Here is a 20,539-nt window from a genome sequence, read left to right as displayed (position 1 = left end):
ATAGGTTTATGTAGAGGAGTTCACTATAGTTTCCCCTCTCCCCTTTATGAAATTCACTGTTCTTGGAGACTTTGGAATATTTTAAAAATCCATACAGCTATTTTTGTACCTTTGTTTTTCCATGAAACATCCCCCCACCCAAGATAAATAAGGTTACGATTCTTTTTCCAGATGTACCTTCTGCCTTCCAGAGAAATCTGTTTGTGAAAAATCTAACAAACATAGTCTGGGCTCGCACACCACACTAACCATGTGTTGTATAATCCATGATGACAGGGTTCACAGATACGAAAACCAAACATTATAATTCAACAGACTATGTGAGCAATATATATTGCGGTATCAGGCACTACTTCCTTTTTGTGCAGTCATAACTTTAGTATTCAAGCACACTTACATTACATGATCTTTCAACTCGAATCAAAACCTACCTAAACATTTCAGCACAAGAGTTTCTAGCGCAAAGCAGTGGTGCGGCTAGGCAATATTCCTTAAGATTTCCACAATCTATCATTTAAAACCTAGGAAGTATTTTTACTTACGAAACTCAATCAACACTGAAGGGCCCCATTATTGGGTTCTCTGTTCACCACAATAAATAACCGTGAATTCCTTCTTGGTTGTCGTGGTTGCTCTTTTTAAAAAGAGTGAAGTTAATTGTCCAGGAGATCTATTAGTTTGATGTCCATCATGGGAGAGCTTGGTATAAGGTTCTTAGATAACAATTTAAATTCTTTGGGGGGGATCTGGAGACATCCTTGGTGATACCTAAGCAGTATTAGACTGCTGCCTTCCACCTTATAGAAAAAAATACATAAGGGCCTTAATTGATAAACTCTACGTGGACTCAAAGACAACTTTTGATTCTATCTCTAGGGAAAAGTTGTAGAATTTGCCTTTCAGCTAAATAGTGCTTTATCTTATGGCCCTCTATAGCAATATGTGGCAATGCAAGTCAGCAAACAGAAACTATTTTTATGTCTAGGATGGTTAGGCAATTATGCATTCTAGTCCCTATGCTGTTCAGGCTGTACTGAATGAAACTATCGTAAATGAGCCTGATAAACTTTTGCCAACATTTAATGAAAGAAAAATCTGTGTTTCAGTGGATGTACAGTAGATAACATAATCATTTTCCCATGTTCTAAATCTAGAACTTATCTGCACTGCCTGATTGTCTCATTGTGAGAATAGAAAGGCAAACATTTCTAGTGGGCAAAACCATTTGATGTCACCCTCTATTAATCCCCTATCTACCTTCAAAGTGACCTCAGGGGGCATTTTTCTATTCCACTTCCAGAGTACACTTTTCCAAATATACCTCTCTGTTGCAGTTCACTGGCTACTTACAGAAGAAAGGCCACCCCTTCAGCTGTGCTATTCCTCACCATACATTAATCGTTTCTATGTCTCCCTGTAACAACAGAGCTGTTTATAATCATCTCAGCATCCCACAGTCATGTGATCGCCATTTGCATGCTTCACAGCTGGCTTCTAACAAGCAGAATCAATGGAAAAGTCGACAGTAAAATCACAAGTCATGGTCATGTGATCTCGTTTAACAACTGTGGGTGATTCGCTTAACAACCACAGCAGAAGTGAGGTTGTAAGTCTGTCATGGTCATGTGTTGTTTCACTTAACAACTGCATCGCTTACCGTGGAGTTGCCAGTCTCCATTGTGGTCATTAAGCAAGGACTACCTGCATATTTTGTTGCTTTTGTAGGTGCTACTGTATTTTTTATTGCACAACATCTATGTATCATCAGTATCTATATCTATTCAGTCCCATTTGCTAAAACCCAAACTGAGTTAAAGTGGTTGCTAGATATATGGATGGAAGAGTTAACTTTCTGCAATAATTCTCAAACCTAAGCAGATTCCTTGAGTGCTAATACTGAATGCTCTGAAGTGAAATTATATGGGCATGCTTCAGAAAATGGCCACCTAATCACAGGAACAGGCAATAGATAAGCCCCTCCTCTAACTAGTGTTTGAGCAAAAAAATATAGCATCCTTCCAAAGCTGAAGGAAGATGAGCAGAAACGTCTGATGTTGTAAATATTTTTTTCCCTATGCCTTAAATACATCTATGAGGTTCCACTAAGTCTAAGTGAATAAGAATTTCAGATTGAGGAAGGACTAAAATACAGATGAAGGGAATTTTCAAGATGTAATTACGTATTCATAAATGAAACTATAAGTGCAAAATTAAGCACACACATATTGAAGAATGTGCCACTGAACTAAATTTACAAAACAAAGGATCAGATTTATTGGATGCATTAATTTTTCCACAAACAACTGTCTGGTAGCACCAGTCTCACCATATCTACTTCTGAGTAGACATGCATAGAATTGCACTGCATATCTGGAATGTATGACTTGTGAATGTTGCTAGAAAAGAGCTTTTTAAAATCAAATATACATTCCAGGGAAGTTAATTTTTCCAGCTAATTTAGAGCAGGGTGATTTTTCAGATGTTCCTGAGATCAACATCTAGCATATCTAGCCAATGGTAAATGGTGAAGAATCCTGGTACTTTTTATTCAGTAATATGCGGAGGACCACAGGCTGCTTACCACTGATTTATAAATATTGTAACAGGAAAGATAGAATTTGCTTTAAGTATTATTTGCTTAAGCATTATTCAAGATTTTACATAGATCTCAAAGTTTAGTAGTGAAGACTGGCAACCAAGCATTTTATTGGTAGAACAGGCATGCACATACAAAAGTGAATAGATTTTTGGAATGTATGGTTTAATTAAGTTTGATGGTACCTGCCTCCTTCCCAAACTATGCTTAAGCTAGCAACTTTTGAGTGATTTTCTCAGGTTTCCTTTTCAAATCTAGAGGTTCAAAGGAGCAAAGTCTTTTTCCTGAACAGCTTACAGTTTAAACAGAAAAACAGTGTATTACATCTCCTGGAAATGCCATTGCATAATAGCTAAATAGTCCAACCACAGTATGTACACATACTGTTTATCTGCTGTTTATTTTTGCCCAGGTAGGATTTGAATGTACAGGATAATGATAAATTAGTACGATTCGCAACTTCAGGAATTTAGAAGCTATCATTTTGTAGTGTTTCCTGTGGCAAAACTAAAGGAATTCTCCAACTCACCACTCAACTAAGGTATTCTCAGTACTTGTATGCACACTATGATTGGACTCACACACATGTCTGTAAGTCATAACATGTTTTATTTGGTATAGATTTGGTGTAATGTGTACATCCTGCTAACTGTGGCTTTGTTAACAAATCAAGTTTCAGAAAATGAGAACTCAGTTCAACGTATGAATCCAGGATACATGTTTTAGCCTGGGGGTTTTCAACCTTTTGAGTTAGCAGGCATATTGGATTTTTGAAAGCATGTTATGGGCATTCTCATGAAATGGTTGTCATGTGGGTGTGGCCGATCACAAGTACCTAGATACCAGAATAGAAACAAAACTTTGACCTGTAGCCACCCATTTTATTTTCTCAGATTGCCTAGGAGGTCTATGTGAGGTCCAGAGATCATTGGAAATCCAGTGTTCTCCTTTGTTTTCCTATCCTCTCATTTTTTAAATTAAAAGAATCTTAAAAAATAAAGTATGGAAGACAGCTTGTCTAAGCACCAGGAAACATATTTTTAGGCACATTATTGCGGACCAGGTTCTAGCTTTTCCTTGCTGTTAAATCTTGTGTATAACTAAAAAAAAGTATTGTTTCAGTGTCTTATTGCCTCAAATTTATCCATGAGTTACAATGACAATTTATACTATAACATAAAATATCCAGTGATGCATAATAGAGCACAGTTACAATACCACATTAAACATAAAGACTTTGGCTCATTTGTGTATGGATGTTTTAATTACAGTAGACTCTCAGTTAACTGGCACCCATGGAGATTGGTAGATGCTGGATAAATGTAGTTTCTGGTTGCTTGAGAGTTACTATTAAACCCGAATACCCACTAGATGGCAGCAGAGAGACATAGATTTTTTTTTTCTGGTTGCTTGAGAGTGCCCATTGCTTGAATTCCGGTTAACTGAGAATCTACTGTATATATGATCTCTCTCTCTCTGTCTCTCTCTCTCCGCTCTTAGTTCTTGTGTTAATAAAATTTTGAAAAATATGTGGATCCTGTGTGCTAAAGGCTCAGAAAGCAAATAAGATTTGCATTCTTTGAGTGGTCTGGTTTGAAAACCTCAGATGGAGACAGAAATTGTAATCTATCATATCCAACTTCAACCTGTCCTTGAAATTTTGTCAACTTTAAGTGCTCAAGACTTTATTAAATGCATTCACTAAGAACAAACTAGGAAGAGGATTATGCTATTAAATCTATTGATTCCAACAGTTTTTGTCAAATTCTAAGTGCTGTGCTCTTCCATTAGGACATATTGTTAAATCTTACAGTCCATGGTCATTCCAGATGAGGTGTTTAGTGTACATTAACCAACTCTCATGAACAAATGAACAAAGAACAAATGAACAAAGAACAATTTGTTGCATTCACCCCAAGTTTATATGAGAACAGCATGCATCAAAATCATACATGTTTACTCTTTTCTGACTGGAGAATGTTCCTTAAAACTCTGCAAATCCTAAAAATCTATGCCCGCATATTTTAACCCTACCTAATTTAGTGTAATGTGTAAATTCTACTGAAAAGAGTAAGACATCTCTAAAGTGTTCAGTTCTATGTAGATTTGCTGTGGTTCTGTTATTTCCAAGGAGCATGTCCTTCCCAATCCTGAGTAGTTCCACCTACTGTATGTTTATTATAAAGTTTATGTCCAGCTCTGGGAACAAAACTGAGATTAAAAAAACCTCTAGAAATAAAGCTTCACATTTGTGTTAATTACTTTTGATAAATCTGGCAGAATCCATTATAACATCGCATTGTTTATGAATTTAATATTCCTTCTGCTGGTCAAACAAACTTCTCCAAGATGAATTCAAACTGAGAACAAAAAACAAAAGGACACACATTATCTTTGATAAATGGAGGAATTAAAAATCCACCAATTTAGCTGGCTGGCAGTTTTATTCTACTCTATTTTTGATAAAATGCTGACAAAATTATTATTTTACAGTAAATTGTGAGTGTTGAGCTACACAGCCTTTACAGAAAACAGGCATGAAACTGGATAAATATTTCAAGCACTTCTGAAAAAAGTCAGTAAGAGCTAAGAATCCTCTCTGGTGTCATGCAAAAAAAAGAGATCTCTGTTCACATATTGGAAGTATCCCTTGTTCACTTCCCATCCTCTCCAGACTTCCCCAATCTGCCCGGAGGATCCCCATCCTTCCAGAACAGATTTGTGGGTGGGAATATTTTCTGTTGGCTGACTGACAACATTGAATACAACTCTGAGTGTTTTAAAGTTTCAGAATCAGCAGCACTGCATCTGTTTACAATGGAGCACATTTTTATCTGCTGTGCGCTTTAAAGAAGTGCAGACATTCACCCACAAATGATTAGGAAAATCTGGTTCTTTAATTTTGGCACAAGTGAACAGAAACTTCTGCACTTTGGTGTCACGTGTTTCAGCACTTGCTACAGCACTGGAACAAACATTAGCAGTTCCAAAAAGCCAAAGTCAAGTGGTTAGGCCAATTATTTTAATTATTTACCATTGCTCTATCCTGATAATCCACAAGAACAGGAGGTTTGTATAATGTAAGTAAGAACACAAATTCTCTGTCCCATATTTATTATATATTGGCCAAATGACCTTGTAATGAGCCAAGAGTTTCAGTAAATCAAATGGATCATAAGAACCAACTTTACAGCAAGTCAGAACACTGGTCCTTTAATTCAATTGTCTGGGTTCACATATCACATTAATCCATAATGTGGTTTGCTTGTTTGGGCTCAGCATATTTGCCATCCATCCATCTACGTCACACAACTCCCTTTCAGGGTAAATAACATAAGGCAAAACACAGAAGAAGGGTGAAAAGTAGTGAGCAAAAGAAATGAAAGAGAAGAGATAAGAGAAAAGAGAAAGAAATCTAAGTAAATAATTATGTCTCTCGATAGCTTCCTATCCTGGTAAACCATCTCTGCTTCCACTGTGTCCACACATTACTTTATATGTCAACTTTTATTCTTGAAACATCTCACCTCTTTTTTTGACAATTTCATAGTTTCTACCCAACCACAACTTACTTGGTCTTCCCCTTCTTATCAACCCATTCACTTTGGCAATCTGATAATCATTCATTCTTTCTATAATGCCAATCACCTCAATGTATTTCTTTTGTACTGGTCACCTTTGTATTCAATCCACATTCATTCAGCCCCAATTTATTCTAACCCTAACCCTAACCAGGCATGCTAACTTTTTTTGGTCTAGTGGTTAAGGCACCAGGCTAGAAACCAGGAGACTGAAAGTTTCAGTCCCGCCTTAGGCCTGAAAGCCAGCTGGGTGACCTTGGGCCAGTCACTCTCAGCCCAACCCACCTCACAGGGTTGTCACTGTGGGGAAAAGAGGAGGAGGAAGGAGTATTAGGTATGTTTGCTGCCTTGAGTTATTTATAAAAATAATAAAGGTGGGATAGAAAATAAATAAATAAAAAATATAACAAAATGGGCAGAAGCATCCTCTTATTTATAGCCACTATAATTTTGTCACATACAGCCTGCATCTGCATAACCACTTTGTCTTCCTCTCCCTTCCCCCCCACCTCATCCCAGTTTAAATGCTACATCAGTCAAGCCATTTACTGCATTTGATGAAGTGAGTATAGCTCAAAAAAGCTTATGTCTTTTAATAAAATTTGCAAGTTGGAAAAGGCTCCTTCAGATTTTAGGCTGCCACAGACAAACATAGCTCTCCTCCTTCAATGTTCCTACTGGTGGAATGCCTACCTTGTTTTGCCTTCTACCTCTGAGATTCTCCTCTCCTTCCAAAAGTCAGGGCATTATATTACCTTTGTTTTCTTCCACCCCCACTTTTTGTTGAATGAAGCATCAATTGTCTTTTTTGTTTTTTAAATTAAATCCCTTATCTTGAAAAGCTAGCAAAGTGGGCTAAAGGCCAGAGACCTTCCCACGGGCTGGCTAGAGGGAGTAGAGTTATGAATTTGAATGGCAAGACTAGTGACACAGAAGGTGTGTCCACAGATCCAGGAGATAAGCAAGTTGAATTTAGACTAATAATTAAATCAGATATAATCACTACTGAATTCAGTGGGACTAATTTCTAAAATAATTGCTGCCTTAATTAGGTAAGTTGCTTGACAGTATGACTGTAGCTTAAGTTATTTACTTTAGCAGATACTTGGTGATCCATCAATCCTTTCCAACACCAATACACTTTCTTTTATAATAAAAGATTATTTCCCATTGTAAAAGCATATGGCACTGATGCTTTAATTGTTTAAGACCTCATTGCTGTGAACCTTATATTCCCTTTTTAAAAAAAAAACTTTATTATAAAAATCAATGAAATACATTTACAGGGAAATGCTATACCTGTCTTCTAAGAGTTATAGGGAAAAACAAAGGAAATAGAAAAAAAAACCAAGCATACATACAAATAAAATATATTTTATGCAAAATAATAATAGACAATGTTTTAAATTAATCATTAAATTTTAATAATATGAAATAATATTCATTAGTTTTTCTCAATGCATTTCATAAATGAAAAATAGGCACATATCTATAATTCAAGAATGTATGTCTGGAGTAACATATATCCAAATTTGAATAACTATCTTCTTTGCCATCTCCATGTGTGATCTAATCATACCTTTGCGCAAAGATGGATTTCAAATACTTGGTATATATTTCAACTTTACTCAATGGTGAATATTGACCCAAAGATTAATGGGACAGCCCATATGGTATGAATAAACGTTCCCTTATCCACATTATTTATGTTATGTATGTTATGTATTTATACATTTTATGTTGTTCCGATCAATTGACTCTCAGAGAGAAATTGCTGTCAAGCTTGGCATTTCACAGGGATGTATGGGTCACACTATTGATGATCTTTCAATATCAGAAAGTTTGTGCAAAATGGATTCCTTGCATGCTGACAGCAGAGGTAACAGCTTCAAGAGTTGAAATATGCTAGCAATTGTTGTCATACTACTAGAATGAAGGTGAGGATTTTTTCACAGCATTGTGACAGCCAACAAAACGTGGGCTCATCTTTGTCAGTTTATGGAATATCATCACAAAGTTTCACCTACACTGCAACACTCAAAATTTGAAGCAGAGGTTGGAAATATAAGAAGGACATTTTGCTGCAACATGACAACATTAGGCCTCATACCTCATGAGCCACCCATGAGGCAATTGTGAAGTTGGACCTCATGGTTTAAGACTATTTGCCATACATTGCAGATTTCGGGCCATGATACTTCCACTTTTCCCAAAACTTCATGGGCATTTCTTTGACTCAAATGAAGAGGTGGAAAGGGTCTGATTGAAGAGACAATGTGTGGAGTTATTTTGTGATATCTTTAAGAGATTTGTTGTCATGAGTACTGAGGGCAAGCTGGAAGGGGCCTCTATCCAGGGGGGAAAACACATGTGTAGTACTGAGGAATTAAGCAGCCATTCCAAGAGACACAGATCAGACCTGCCTTAACTTTTGGGGTTTATCTGTCTGGGTTTTTCCCACGCGTCTTCAGTTTGTTAGGATTCTGTTTTATGTAGCAGTAATAAACACTAGAGACCTACTCCTCATCTCAGCATTATTTCTGACTGTTAGGGCATTTGTCCATCGTTGGCAGAAGATTGTAGGTAACAAAAGAGCTCATTTCAAAGAATTTTCCTGTTTCATTTAAACTACAGTTATGGAGGTGGAGGTATTACTTTTCATTCAAACTAGATAGACAGACAGACAATATAAACTGATTTATATTTTAAGAATTCTTGTATAAACTATAATTGCCTGTCTAGAAAGATTAATTTAATTTTCCAAACATCCAGGCTAATCATCATGTGAGGTTTGAGTCTGACCGTGACCCTGAAAACAAAACTTATCTTGAGCCAGGAGAGGAAAACAAAACTTATCAGGAGGGAATTGGGGAAATAGAAACCAGGAGTGACTCAGCAGAGTGAGAGAAATCAGAGACACTGATTGGACAAACTTTGGAGGGAGGTTTGAATTCTCCAATCAGTGCTCAAGAGAGAAGAGCAGAGAAGCGATGAATCAAAAGGCAGCCTGATTGGCTGCAGAGGAAAAACAGCACGGAAAGGATTGCTTAAAAAGGCACGCATGCCAAGAGCAAGCCGCTGGAGACAACCGATCCTTTGAGCTCACAGCATCTGCAGAAGAGTCCTTACTGGAGTTGGGAGCCTCACCTGTAGCCAACATGGAATCAGAACCAGCTCCTCCTGCTGTCGCGGACCTGCTTCCTTCACATGCTGGTCCAGTCGAGCCTATTCTCACCGTTCCAGCCGAGCACAGTCTTGCTTCCAGTTCCAAGCCTCGTCTCGCTGTTCCAGCCAAGTTCAGCCTTGCCTCCAGATTCAAGCCTTGTCTTGTCACTCCAGTTAAGTCCAGCCTTGCATCCAATTCCAAGCCTTGCTTTGTAATTCCAGCTGAGTCCTGCCTTGTGTACAGACCTGAGCCTCGCCTTGATTCTCCAGTCAAGCCTTGCCTAGCCTCTGTTGTCCAGCCTAGTCTAGCCTTTGCGCCCAGTCCGAGTCTTGTGCCTCAAGCCTCTTCCTCCTTGCCACGCACTCTAGCTACACAGGGTCTTGCCACCTCATTGAGACGATTAGCCAAGTTCTGCCTTGCTGTTTTGCCATGTTTTCCTCTTTGCCATGTCTGAATCTGCAGCCTTGCCTTGTTATCCTCCATTGCCTGGGTGGACTTGATTGAAGTGCACTGCCTAATGTATTCTAAGGACTTTCATTGTTGTAAATAGTTATTTGTAAATAAAGAATTTAATAGTAATTCTGCCTGGCCATCTCATAGTCTGAACAGGACACTTCAGTCATTTATTTTAGCATCTATAACTGGCCAGATTGAGATATTTCAGATTTCAGCTCCTTTTTGGGGTCTTCTTAAAAGCTATTATTTGTTCCCACTACAATCTTTGGCATTACTTCCAAGGATTAGTGCTGCAAGATATATATGGAAAATATTAGGCCATAAATATAATTTATATTCTTTTATCTATTAAAATTAATATTTTAGAAACACTTAAAAATAGCAGGTAAATCCATGGAAGGGGGGAGGTAAATTGAGTCTTTTATAATATTATTACTTTGTATCAACTCAGTTCTGATTAAACAGTTTTTAAAACTTCTTTAGAACTTAAGACCAAGTTTGATTGAACTTAGAAAGTTTCTTGGCATTTATTCAACTGAAGCATTTGTCATTTGGACTATTTGTTACTGCTGCTTTTGAAGTTTCATATCTGTTAGAAGTTTCAGAATAGTCAGTTGGGACTCTTAAGCTAGTAACCCATTTTTATAAAAAGTTGAAGGAATTTAATGAAATGGCTACTATTTATACAACTGTCCTGTTCTTGTAAATCAATGGTTTTATGCTATAAAGATCATTGCATCAGAAAATTTAGTTTTGTTTATATTAGCAACCTTGGTTGGTTGTAATTGCCTTACTATTTGAGATGTAATTCATAGGCTGGAAAATTAATAGGCTTCTCCTATTATTATCAAATTTGTAATTAATTCCACAGGATTTTAAAAAAATGAGTTTAGACTGATTGTTGTTTATCAAAGATGCTTATATTTTTCCTGACTATATTCCCAATATGTAGAAATTCAAGGTATCTAGAATGGTGGTGTTTTCATACACAGGGGATGGCCAAAGGATTATTATTCCTGGAAAAATATATCTACATATGATTTGCAGCAATCAGATGTAAAGTTGTTTTATTTGTGATATAATTTTCCAGGGCTTTTCTTCTTTTAATTTTAATATCACCTTGTTAATATGCACATTTTTAATTAGATAATTGATGCAATAGAATATTTTTAGTTGATGGGCCCCACTGAAATCAATGGAACTTGTTAGATTGTTCTATTGATTTTAGTAGATCTAAGCTCAAATATCTTAATCTGGATCAAAGACAATATGTAACAAATTCATAAAGCATCAGCAACTGTTCCCTCCTTTATTTGTCCATCTAATTATCAGCTAGAGTTGTTTTGAGGATAAAATAGGAAAAATACATTAGAAGAAGAGAGAAAAGATTTGCCCATTGGAAGAAGGAATCTGCATAACATTTCTACTCAAGAAAGGAAATGGGTAGATTTTTAAATCCTGTTGTATATGACAGAATCCACAGTGTGAAATGGCATTAAAGCTTATCAAAACATTGATAGAAGACAGTTTCTGTATCTTTCACTGTTATATTGGTTGACATCATCAGGGTAAACTGCTAATTCCTCTGAAATACCAACCACTCTGACATTTAGACTAGACATATATAAAGAACAAAATACGGTTTTTAAAATAGTCTGAATAGTGATTGGCATTTAACTGACAAATCAGTAATTATATTTTCATTTAATATAAACTGTAATTAGCTTTTATAATAAAACTTATAATGTATCTTAAATATATGGAACAATCTAACATCTTTTTTTAAAGTATAGTTTAAACATGTGATGTATGTTTTCATTTATATAACCATACGTTTGAAAAGATCTTAATTTATACCATACATTTGTCAATGATTGAAACTCATAGCCATAATGTTCCTGTCCTGTTCAGACTATGAAACAGCCAGGCAGAATTACTAATAAAATTCTTTATTGAAATAACTATTTACAATAGCAGAAGTCCTTGTAATAGATTAGGCAATGCAAATCAATCAAGTCCATCCAGGCTGCAGAGGACACTCAGGCAATACCGCAGGTTCAGACTGTGGCAAGACAGTGAGGCAGAACTTGGCCAATTCTCTGATTGAAGTTGCAAGACTTGAAGGAGCTAGAGTGCATGGCAAAGGGGAGGCTTGACACACAAATCTGTGAACAGGCATGCAGGTTGGACCAGGCAGGAACACAGAGGCTAGATAAGGCTAGACTGGAGCATCTAGGCAAGGCTTGAATCTGGAGACAATGCTGGACTTGGATGAAGCATCAAGGCAAGGCTTGAATCTGGAGACAATGCTGGACTTGGCTGGAACATCTAGGCAAGGCTTGAATCTGGAGACAAGGCTGGACTGGACTGGAGCATCGAGGCAAGGCTTGAATCTGGAGACAATGCTGGACTTGGAACGTCTAGGCAAGGCTGGAATCTGGAGACAAGGCTGGACTTGGCTGAAGCATCAAGGCAAGACTTGAATCTGGAGACAATGCTGGACTTGGCTGGAATGTCTAGGCAAGGCTCGAATCTGGAGACAAGGCTGGACTGGACTGGATCGTTGAGGCAAGGTTCGAATCTGGAGACAAGGCTGGACTGGACTGGAGCATCTCAATGAGGCTTGGGACTGGAGGCAAGACTGAATCATGCTGGAGCAACGAGACAAGGCTTGGAACTGCAGGCGAGGCTGTGCTCGGCAGGAATGGCAAGGAGAGACTTGACTGGAGTAACTGGTGCAGGAAGCAGGTCTGCAACAGCAGAAGGCGCTGGCTCTGGCTACAGGCAAGGCTTCCAACTGGTGCAAGGACTCTTCTGCAGGTGCTGTGAGCTCGAAGGATCGGTTGTCTCCGGCAGCTTGCTCTTGGAGCATGTGACTTTTTAAGCAATCCTTTCCGTGCCTTTTCTTACCTGCAACCAATCGGTCTGCCTTTTGATTCGCGTGCTTCTGTGCTCGTCTTTCTCGAGTGCTGATTGGAGGATTTAATTCTCCCTCCAAAGTTTGACCAATCAGCATCTCTGATTTCTCCCACTCTTCTGAGTCACTACTGGGTTTTATTTCTCCATGTCCTTCCTGATAAGTTTCGTTTTCCCCTTCTGACTCCAGTAAGTTTCATTTTCAGAGTCAGAAGCAGGCTCAAACCTCACAGTTCCTACTATGGCCGTCTATTCACTTCTTAGGAATCACTAACATAGTCTTTTGCCTCACCAATGCATTTCATTAGGAAATTCTTGCTTTTGTTTAATCAGTCCTCTCTTTCTGAAGCCCCTCTGCTTGAGATTCATTAATGATATATTAATCATTTTGACCCATGGAAATTATATATTCATCATCCTGACCCATGGAAATGAATCCATTATCAAATTCCATCATGACTTAAACAGTTTCCACCCCACAATCAACCTCAGTCACAACTTATCTACACAACAACTCTACTTCCTTAATGTTACCATAAAACTACCCAATGGACCATGTTATAAAGGAAACTATAGATAACTGTGCATACTGACATGTTTCCAGCTTCCACCCAGAATGAACTACCAAATCTATCATCTACAGCCAGGCTGTATGCTACAACCACATCTGTTCTTACCTACTTGACAGAGATGCTCAACTGATGGAATTAAACCAGGCATTCAGGAGAATGAACTACCTACTGAACAAGATCAATAGACAAATCAATAGAGCCAGATCAATTCCCAGGGAGAATCTATTAAAAGACTGACCACTAAAACAGAATAGAACACCACCGGTTGTCACCTAACAGCACAACCCACACAAACACATTATTAATAAGCTAGAGCCCATACTGGACAATGACAGGTACTTTCTGTGTATGCAAGTATGGAAGGGCCATATTTGAATACAACCAACCTGAAGCAGAGTCTCACTAGCAATAAGAAACAACAGAACAATTGTCTTATGGGAACTAGATGTTGCAACAAATCCAGATGTCTACTTTGTCCCCACATCTACACCAGCAGCACTATCATTGGCCACAATAAGTACAAACTCAAGACTAGAGATATCTTCACATGCTGTTCCTCTAATGTGATATACTGCATGCTATTATCAGTCACCTTCCAAGACATTGTTTTGCATACTTCAAAGCTACCTTCTTGTAAAAACAAGACTTTAACAGTACCATTGAGTGAGAGATTGCTGAACTCACATACATTAAAAGGTTTCAGGCAATCTCTAAAGGTCTCAATAAACACAATGTTTTTTTTTAACACATTACAATTGTTAATTGATAGAACTACTGGCAATCTGTCTCACATGTAACCTGCATCTATGTAACCAACCTGTATAATCAGTCTCATCACAATTTAAGTCCTCCATCAGTCTAGCCACTCTAAGCATCATGAAAGTTTATGACTTTTAATAAAATCTGTTGGTTAGAAAAGGTGCTACCAGTTTCCTTCTGATTCCCCCACCCCCGGGGCTTTTTTATTTTATATTACTGTAATGTTACCTTAGAGTCTAATCTATGGAATAACAGAGAACAGATTTATACCATCATCCATATGGCAACCTTTCAAATATTTTAAGATGGCAAATCAGCCTTTCTTATAGACCCATTCCTATTCATTTTACCAGTTAATTGTTAGTTATTATTAAAATTCTCTTTAGTTTTCTAAAGTTGTCCTAGTTCTGAATCTTTGATGGGATAAACTTGGCTGCTTTTTAATTAACTTTCTGGGTGTGGAGTCCAGTGGGCTTCCAGTCCCAAGATGGACTCTTACAGTGAACAATAAACAGAATAAACAGCCTAGCACTTCAGTCTGAACTTCATCCTAAATGCAGGGAAAGTGAAGAGGAAGTCTTTTAAGGAAGTGTATGCGAGCTTTGGTCTCATTCTTATTTTTATAGTTAAATAATTTATAGTTAAGAGTTGAAACATCAGTCTTTTGCATGGGGGGTAGTAGGAGGGAAAGGGGCAGTGTGATTGCCCAAAAGTATCTCCTTTAAATGATAGATTACAGCTGGATTCTTGGAGGGTTAGCCAAGACCAATAGATTAGGATATGATTTAATTTTTTTTTAGAAATATTTGTAATGAAAAACAACAACAAAATGACCACCAGTAATCAGTACCCCAGTAGCTATGGAAGGGCTGCTACTTTGCTGAGATTTTGCCCTTGGTTTAAATGTTTGACATGAGCTTTATAAATGAGCAGAAGAGGTGGTTTATGTTTCATTAATGAGGCTGATAGTGGTTAATTACCAAAGTGGCGTAAACAATCCACTACCAGATCAGGCAAGAAGGGTCAGTTATGCACAGAAAAGATCCAGCTGGACTGACAGAGTTTTCATTAACTGTTTAAATACCAAATCTAACTAAGAACTTCTTTCTATTGCCCATTATTGAAAGAATTCAGAAACAGTCACATTATAGTCAACATGTGGTGAGCTCAGACATCAGAATCTTTTCTAGAAAGTAAGGAAAGTAAAATTTGGTAGGGTAAGTAAGGAAAGAAAATTTGTGAACAATCAAAACTTTGAGGTGAGGTGGCTTGGAGTCTAGATTTCACTTTTTTCACAGAAAGGTTTTCTTATTTATGAACTAACTAAATGATTTTCAACTGAGATCTCAGCCCATCAGATTTCCCAGGATCCTGTGGTTTGACCCATTTTAAATATTATTCTTGTAAGTTAGGCTAACAAAGGCATTTTTACTCAGAGCATGGATAATCATAGGATATCCTTTCATGCTTGGGAAGCTGGTTATCTGTAGCAGTACTTTGGTCAAGGCATTAGGCTAGAAACCAGAAAACCATGAGTTCTAGTTCTGCTTAAGGCACAAAGCCATCTGGGTGACCTTGGGCCAGTCACTCTTTCTCTGCACACATATAACATCCGTTTACTATAGGGACAGTGAAATAACCTACTTAAAGTGGGGCAATATTGTTGCTGTTACTCCCTTAATAGTTGGTTTCAGAGCAGAAGAGAAGATCATAGCTTCCAGAAAGAAGAAAAAAAAAACATTTTCAAAATAAACACTCAAGTTGAAAATTTAGTACAATAACATTTTTAATTTGTTATAGAAAAAAACCAGTCCCCATTACTTTATAATTTACTAAATACATATAATGCTGAATTATGGGATTTCAAGTATATTGGTAAGGTTATGGGTACTAAAATAAAGTCCACTGAGTTTAGTGGGACTTACTCCTAGGTTATAAACTACAACCTTGGTTAACATTATCTTAAGTCATATTTCTAGTATAAAATACACGAAGTTACTTGTTTTCAGTTGTTTTGCTATTATTTTTTCCATAATTGTCTTTTACAGATGCATTTTTTTACAGGAACAGTGATGAGAAATATCAGAAATAGATGGAGTATAGATAAAACATTCTGTAGTTCAAGAAACATTTATAAGTGAACATAGAGGAATAATAATAATAATAATAAATGATTGTCAGGGTTTCCTGGAAAGATGTAGTTTATTTTCATCATAGTACAGAGGAAAATGTGCGGTGACTTTACAGTTCATAACTATATAAAATATCTTAGAGAAATGCACAAAAAGAATCAACAAGGGACTGAATATTTGTATTCTCCCCACTTTTAAAATATCTCCACGTCTGGTAAACATCTCAGCTTCAATCATGTCATGAAGTCTCAGCTCCAGATAATCTAGGCAGAATAAGATTTAATTCTGGCATATTATTGTTATTCTTTTGCAATTATTTAAGGAATGAAATGAGAAAAGAATCTAATTTAACAAAATATTTGAAAATCTTCCATAATAAGAAATGACATCCACACATCCACAAAAACCTAGTGAAGTTCTTGCATGGTTTAATGTTAAAACAATTAATATACAGGAATTTTGAAAGTAATTATTTTAAATCCTATATTCCAAACTCTTTCCATTTTACAGATGCAAAGAAGGACATCTCTGCACACATATAACATTCCTCTTCTCACCAAAAATGTCTGTACTAAGCTTTCTTTTCAGCTATGCAGCAGATTAAGTCACCCTGCAATAGCTTGTCCTGAAACAGCTGTCTTATCAACCTGGTTTATCTGTTTCTCAAAATGTTCACTAGCATTAAGAACATACTACTCCCAGTGAAGAAATGTTCAACAGGATTCAGTTTTTTAAAAGAGATCACAGGAGGTTTGTGACATTTCTGTGACAATAACTTTTAAAAGTACTGTATACAGAACTTGAGTATAAGATGCACGTTCACAGTGTTAACACTGCAATACATTTCTGTTCACTATCAGAGTTCCCCAAGAACCCATGGTACTGCAGGATTGCCTGCAAAGAACAAAGCCAACAGTGGCTTCCTTTTCAAATCCAGCTGCAGCACTGACTACAGTATTGCTAAGAGACACAGAGACTAATTTGAAGAAAGATGGGTCATTTCCAGGGGGAAATAGTCATTTCCTTACCATGAGACAAACTGAGATGGCTTTGAGGAATGCCACTTAGGATCCAGATTGTGAAATATTGGGTCTGCTGAGAATGCTTATCTATTCTCTCTGCTTGAGATACCCTCACTTCTGCCCATCATTGGGCAGAACTCTTTGTTCTTTGGAACTCTTTGTTCCATCCCAACTTCCATTGAAACACATAAGCTGCATGCCCATTCTTCTCAGTATCCGTTCTCTCTATATTTGGGAGGTGCTAATATTATGTGCTTTGGACACTTTCTAAATATCCATCTCTTCACTTAGGTTTTCCTTGTATGACTGGTGAATATGGGTGTGCTTCTAAAATAAATTTCAATTTATTAGTTCAAATGTTTTTCATCGCACTTTATCATGATATTTAATGATGCTTTATAAACATATATGTATATTATTTTGAGACATCTTCTGACCTGTGAAGCATTTAGCTATTGCATAAATAAATAAATTACTAGAGTGCTGCTGGCAATAATTTCTTCTTATATCTTAAGACAGGGATGTGCAACTTTTGAACAATCAGGCAAGGGCTACAATTCAATCTCCTGACCTCCTAGAGGGCCACAGAAGATGATGTAGTGATGGCACTGGAAGGGCTGTGGCTGAATGTATGTGTGTATGTAGTTTGGGCAGGTAGTTTTGTAGTTTAACACATGGAATAGATAATATAAAAATGCTCCCATTTCTATCCTTAAAAGCCTTATTGCTCCCTGTCCCATGGTTGGAAATTATGCCATTGTTATTAGGTAGCAAAGTGGCTTAACCAGGTAATGCAATTTCAGGACATTTTGAGGTGGAGCTCAGGTTTTCTAAGTATAGAAATGCCTCCCAGAGGCATCCCATCTTTCATTCCCATTTTCATTTGTGGTGAGTGGAACCTGAAAAGTCACACCGCTTGAAATTAGGTAATTTTCCTCACCAATTTGATGACACAAACTCAAGGTGCCTAGGGAGTGATAAATAGAATGCTGGTGAGCTGCGTTGCCCAGTTCTGTCCAAGGGCATCTGAATTTCCTACTTCTGCCTTCAAAAACCTAAGAATCATATATCAGAGAACTGAAAGAATTCTTGTAATGTCATCTTTTCCAGCTCCATGCCATAACTACAATATGCCACGCTTAATCTCATAATTGATATTATTTGCTGTTGAACTGTTATAATTCAAACCAATGCAACAATATGGAATCCCATTTTGGGTGAACGGAAAGACATTCACACAGAGGGCTGTCCAGTTTTCTCCCTTTATAGATCCCCAGTAGGTTGGGTAAGTCTTCTCAACAGCAATGGATAGAGTGCAGGGGGTTGCTGCAGATCAGTAATCATCCAAAGTCATACAGAAGTACCATGTGCAAGTGGAGCTATGACTTGATGGCATAGCAGCATCAACTTGTAGCCAAACTGAAAATATCAATGCATCCATAATGTAGAGTTGTTCATTAGAAGGAGCATTTTGGCTGAAATGCTTCCTGGGATGTCTGCAAATATGGCTCTGCCTGATTTTGGATGCACCACATAATTCCCTTTGAAGAAGATGTTGGGTGGCCAAGGTAAAGCAAATATGGTGGACATCTGCAAGTACAGCTCTTGGGGGTGTGGCAGCTAAGGTGGAAATGTGTTTGTTAGTGCTTTCAGTAAGGATTTGCAAATGTGGCTTTCACCACAAATGACAGGAGAAAGTAGATATGAAAGGGATCAGCCTGGGACTTCAAATTAGGCTTATGATCCAGAGGTTCCCCATCCCTGGTTTAAGCATCTCCTTCATAGCTTAGGAAGCCATATTGTCTTATGCCTAGCACACTCTAGAAAAACTGGGTTGCTGATATGTTACATCAGAATCCCACTAAGAGGTTAATCTCAGTACACATAAATTATAATGGCATTTCATCTGTTGGGAGGGGGAAAAGTAATGGTGGTCTGGGAAGTGCAATACAAAGTGAGGAAGGGTTAGCTCTGGTGATACAGAGAAGATAGCAAAGGGCATAACGTTATGACATTAGAGGCATCACTAGCTGTATTAAGTATGAACCCCTAAATTTGCCTTCTACTGAAATCTTTATCAAATTGAGGTTCCAATAGAAAACTTAGAAGTTCTGCCACCTTGGGGCCACAACTGACAAGGCTATATTACTTCACCCCTCCATGTCCCCTGGAACTCCAGGGAAGATCTTACTATTCAGAGAGATACATATGATAGATAGATAGATAGATAGATAGATAGATAGATAGATAGATAGATAGATAGATAGATAGATAAAACCTTTATTGTCATTTCACTATACACCAAGTGTACATTAAAATGAAATTTTGTTGCATTGGCTCAAGCAGTAAAATAAGAATACCATAATTACTACAATATGTAATATACATTCTTTACCCATTCCACTCCGCTAATCTTTATCCCTAATAAATATCAGTCCTACACCCAGAATGTGTACCCATGGAGTGAGAAGGGATTATTAAGAGTTCAGGAGTCTAATAGCCCAGGGGACAAAACTGGATGTGGTGGCCCTTTAAAGTACTTGACCCCAAAGCATTTAAAACTATAAATTTATTGATGAATGATATTATTTATGATTTTATTGAATTTTAAACTGTTTTATTGTGAACCGCCCAGAATTGAAGTAATATTCTATCTATCTGTCTATCTGTCTGTCTGTCTATCTAAAATCTGGAACATTACATTTGGTGCTTTCTGTGGAATTCCAGCCCTATCGAAGCACACTGTTATGACTAGTCTGGGTATCACCAGGTCTTCTTTCAGACAGATAGCTTCTAACCCTTCCAATTGGAAAGCACCTATTCCATCTCTCTGAGGTTGTAATGAGGGTTATGAGAAGCAATGAGAAGGAGGGTTAAAAGTGGAGGATACGGTTATTTTTAGAATTCTATAAATAGAAAAACACATCATACTAAACTATCATGAAGATGTTTAAGTTTGACTTAAACTTAATTGTGTTGTTTTATGTTAGTGTGCTGTGTGAACTAGCCAACTGTGGCTTATTAAACAAATCAGGTTTAAGTAAACATGTATAAGGCAATTCCATGAATGGGACAGGGTAATTGTAATATAAAAAGAGCACAGCAGGAATAAGCATTTTGCTATTTATTTATTACATTTTTTTATCCTACCTTCACTCTAAAGAATCCAGATGGTCTCCTCACTCCCTTCAACTCTGAAGGATCCTGTGAAGTAAATTAAATAACAATTGGTTCAATGTTATCTGAGCTGAAGTCAGAACCCTGGCTTGTCTATTTCTAGTCTTAAGTACTGTCCACTAAATTGCATGTTGCTTGCTGTTTGCCTTTCCATGAGAAAGT

The sequence above is a fragment of the Candoia aspera genome, chromosome 3 (genome assembly GCF_035149785.1).
Source record: "Candoia aspera isolate rCanAsp1 chromosome 3, rCanAsp1.hap2, whole genome shotgun sequence".
Lineage (NCBI taxonomy): Eukaryota > Metazoa > Chordata > Lepidosauria > Squamata > Boidae > Candoia > Candoia aspera.
This window is presented reverse-complemented; position numbering follows the sequence as displayed.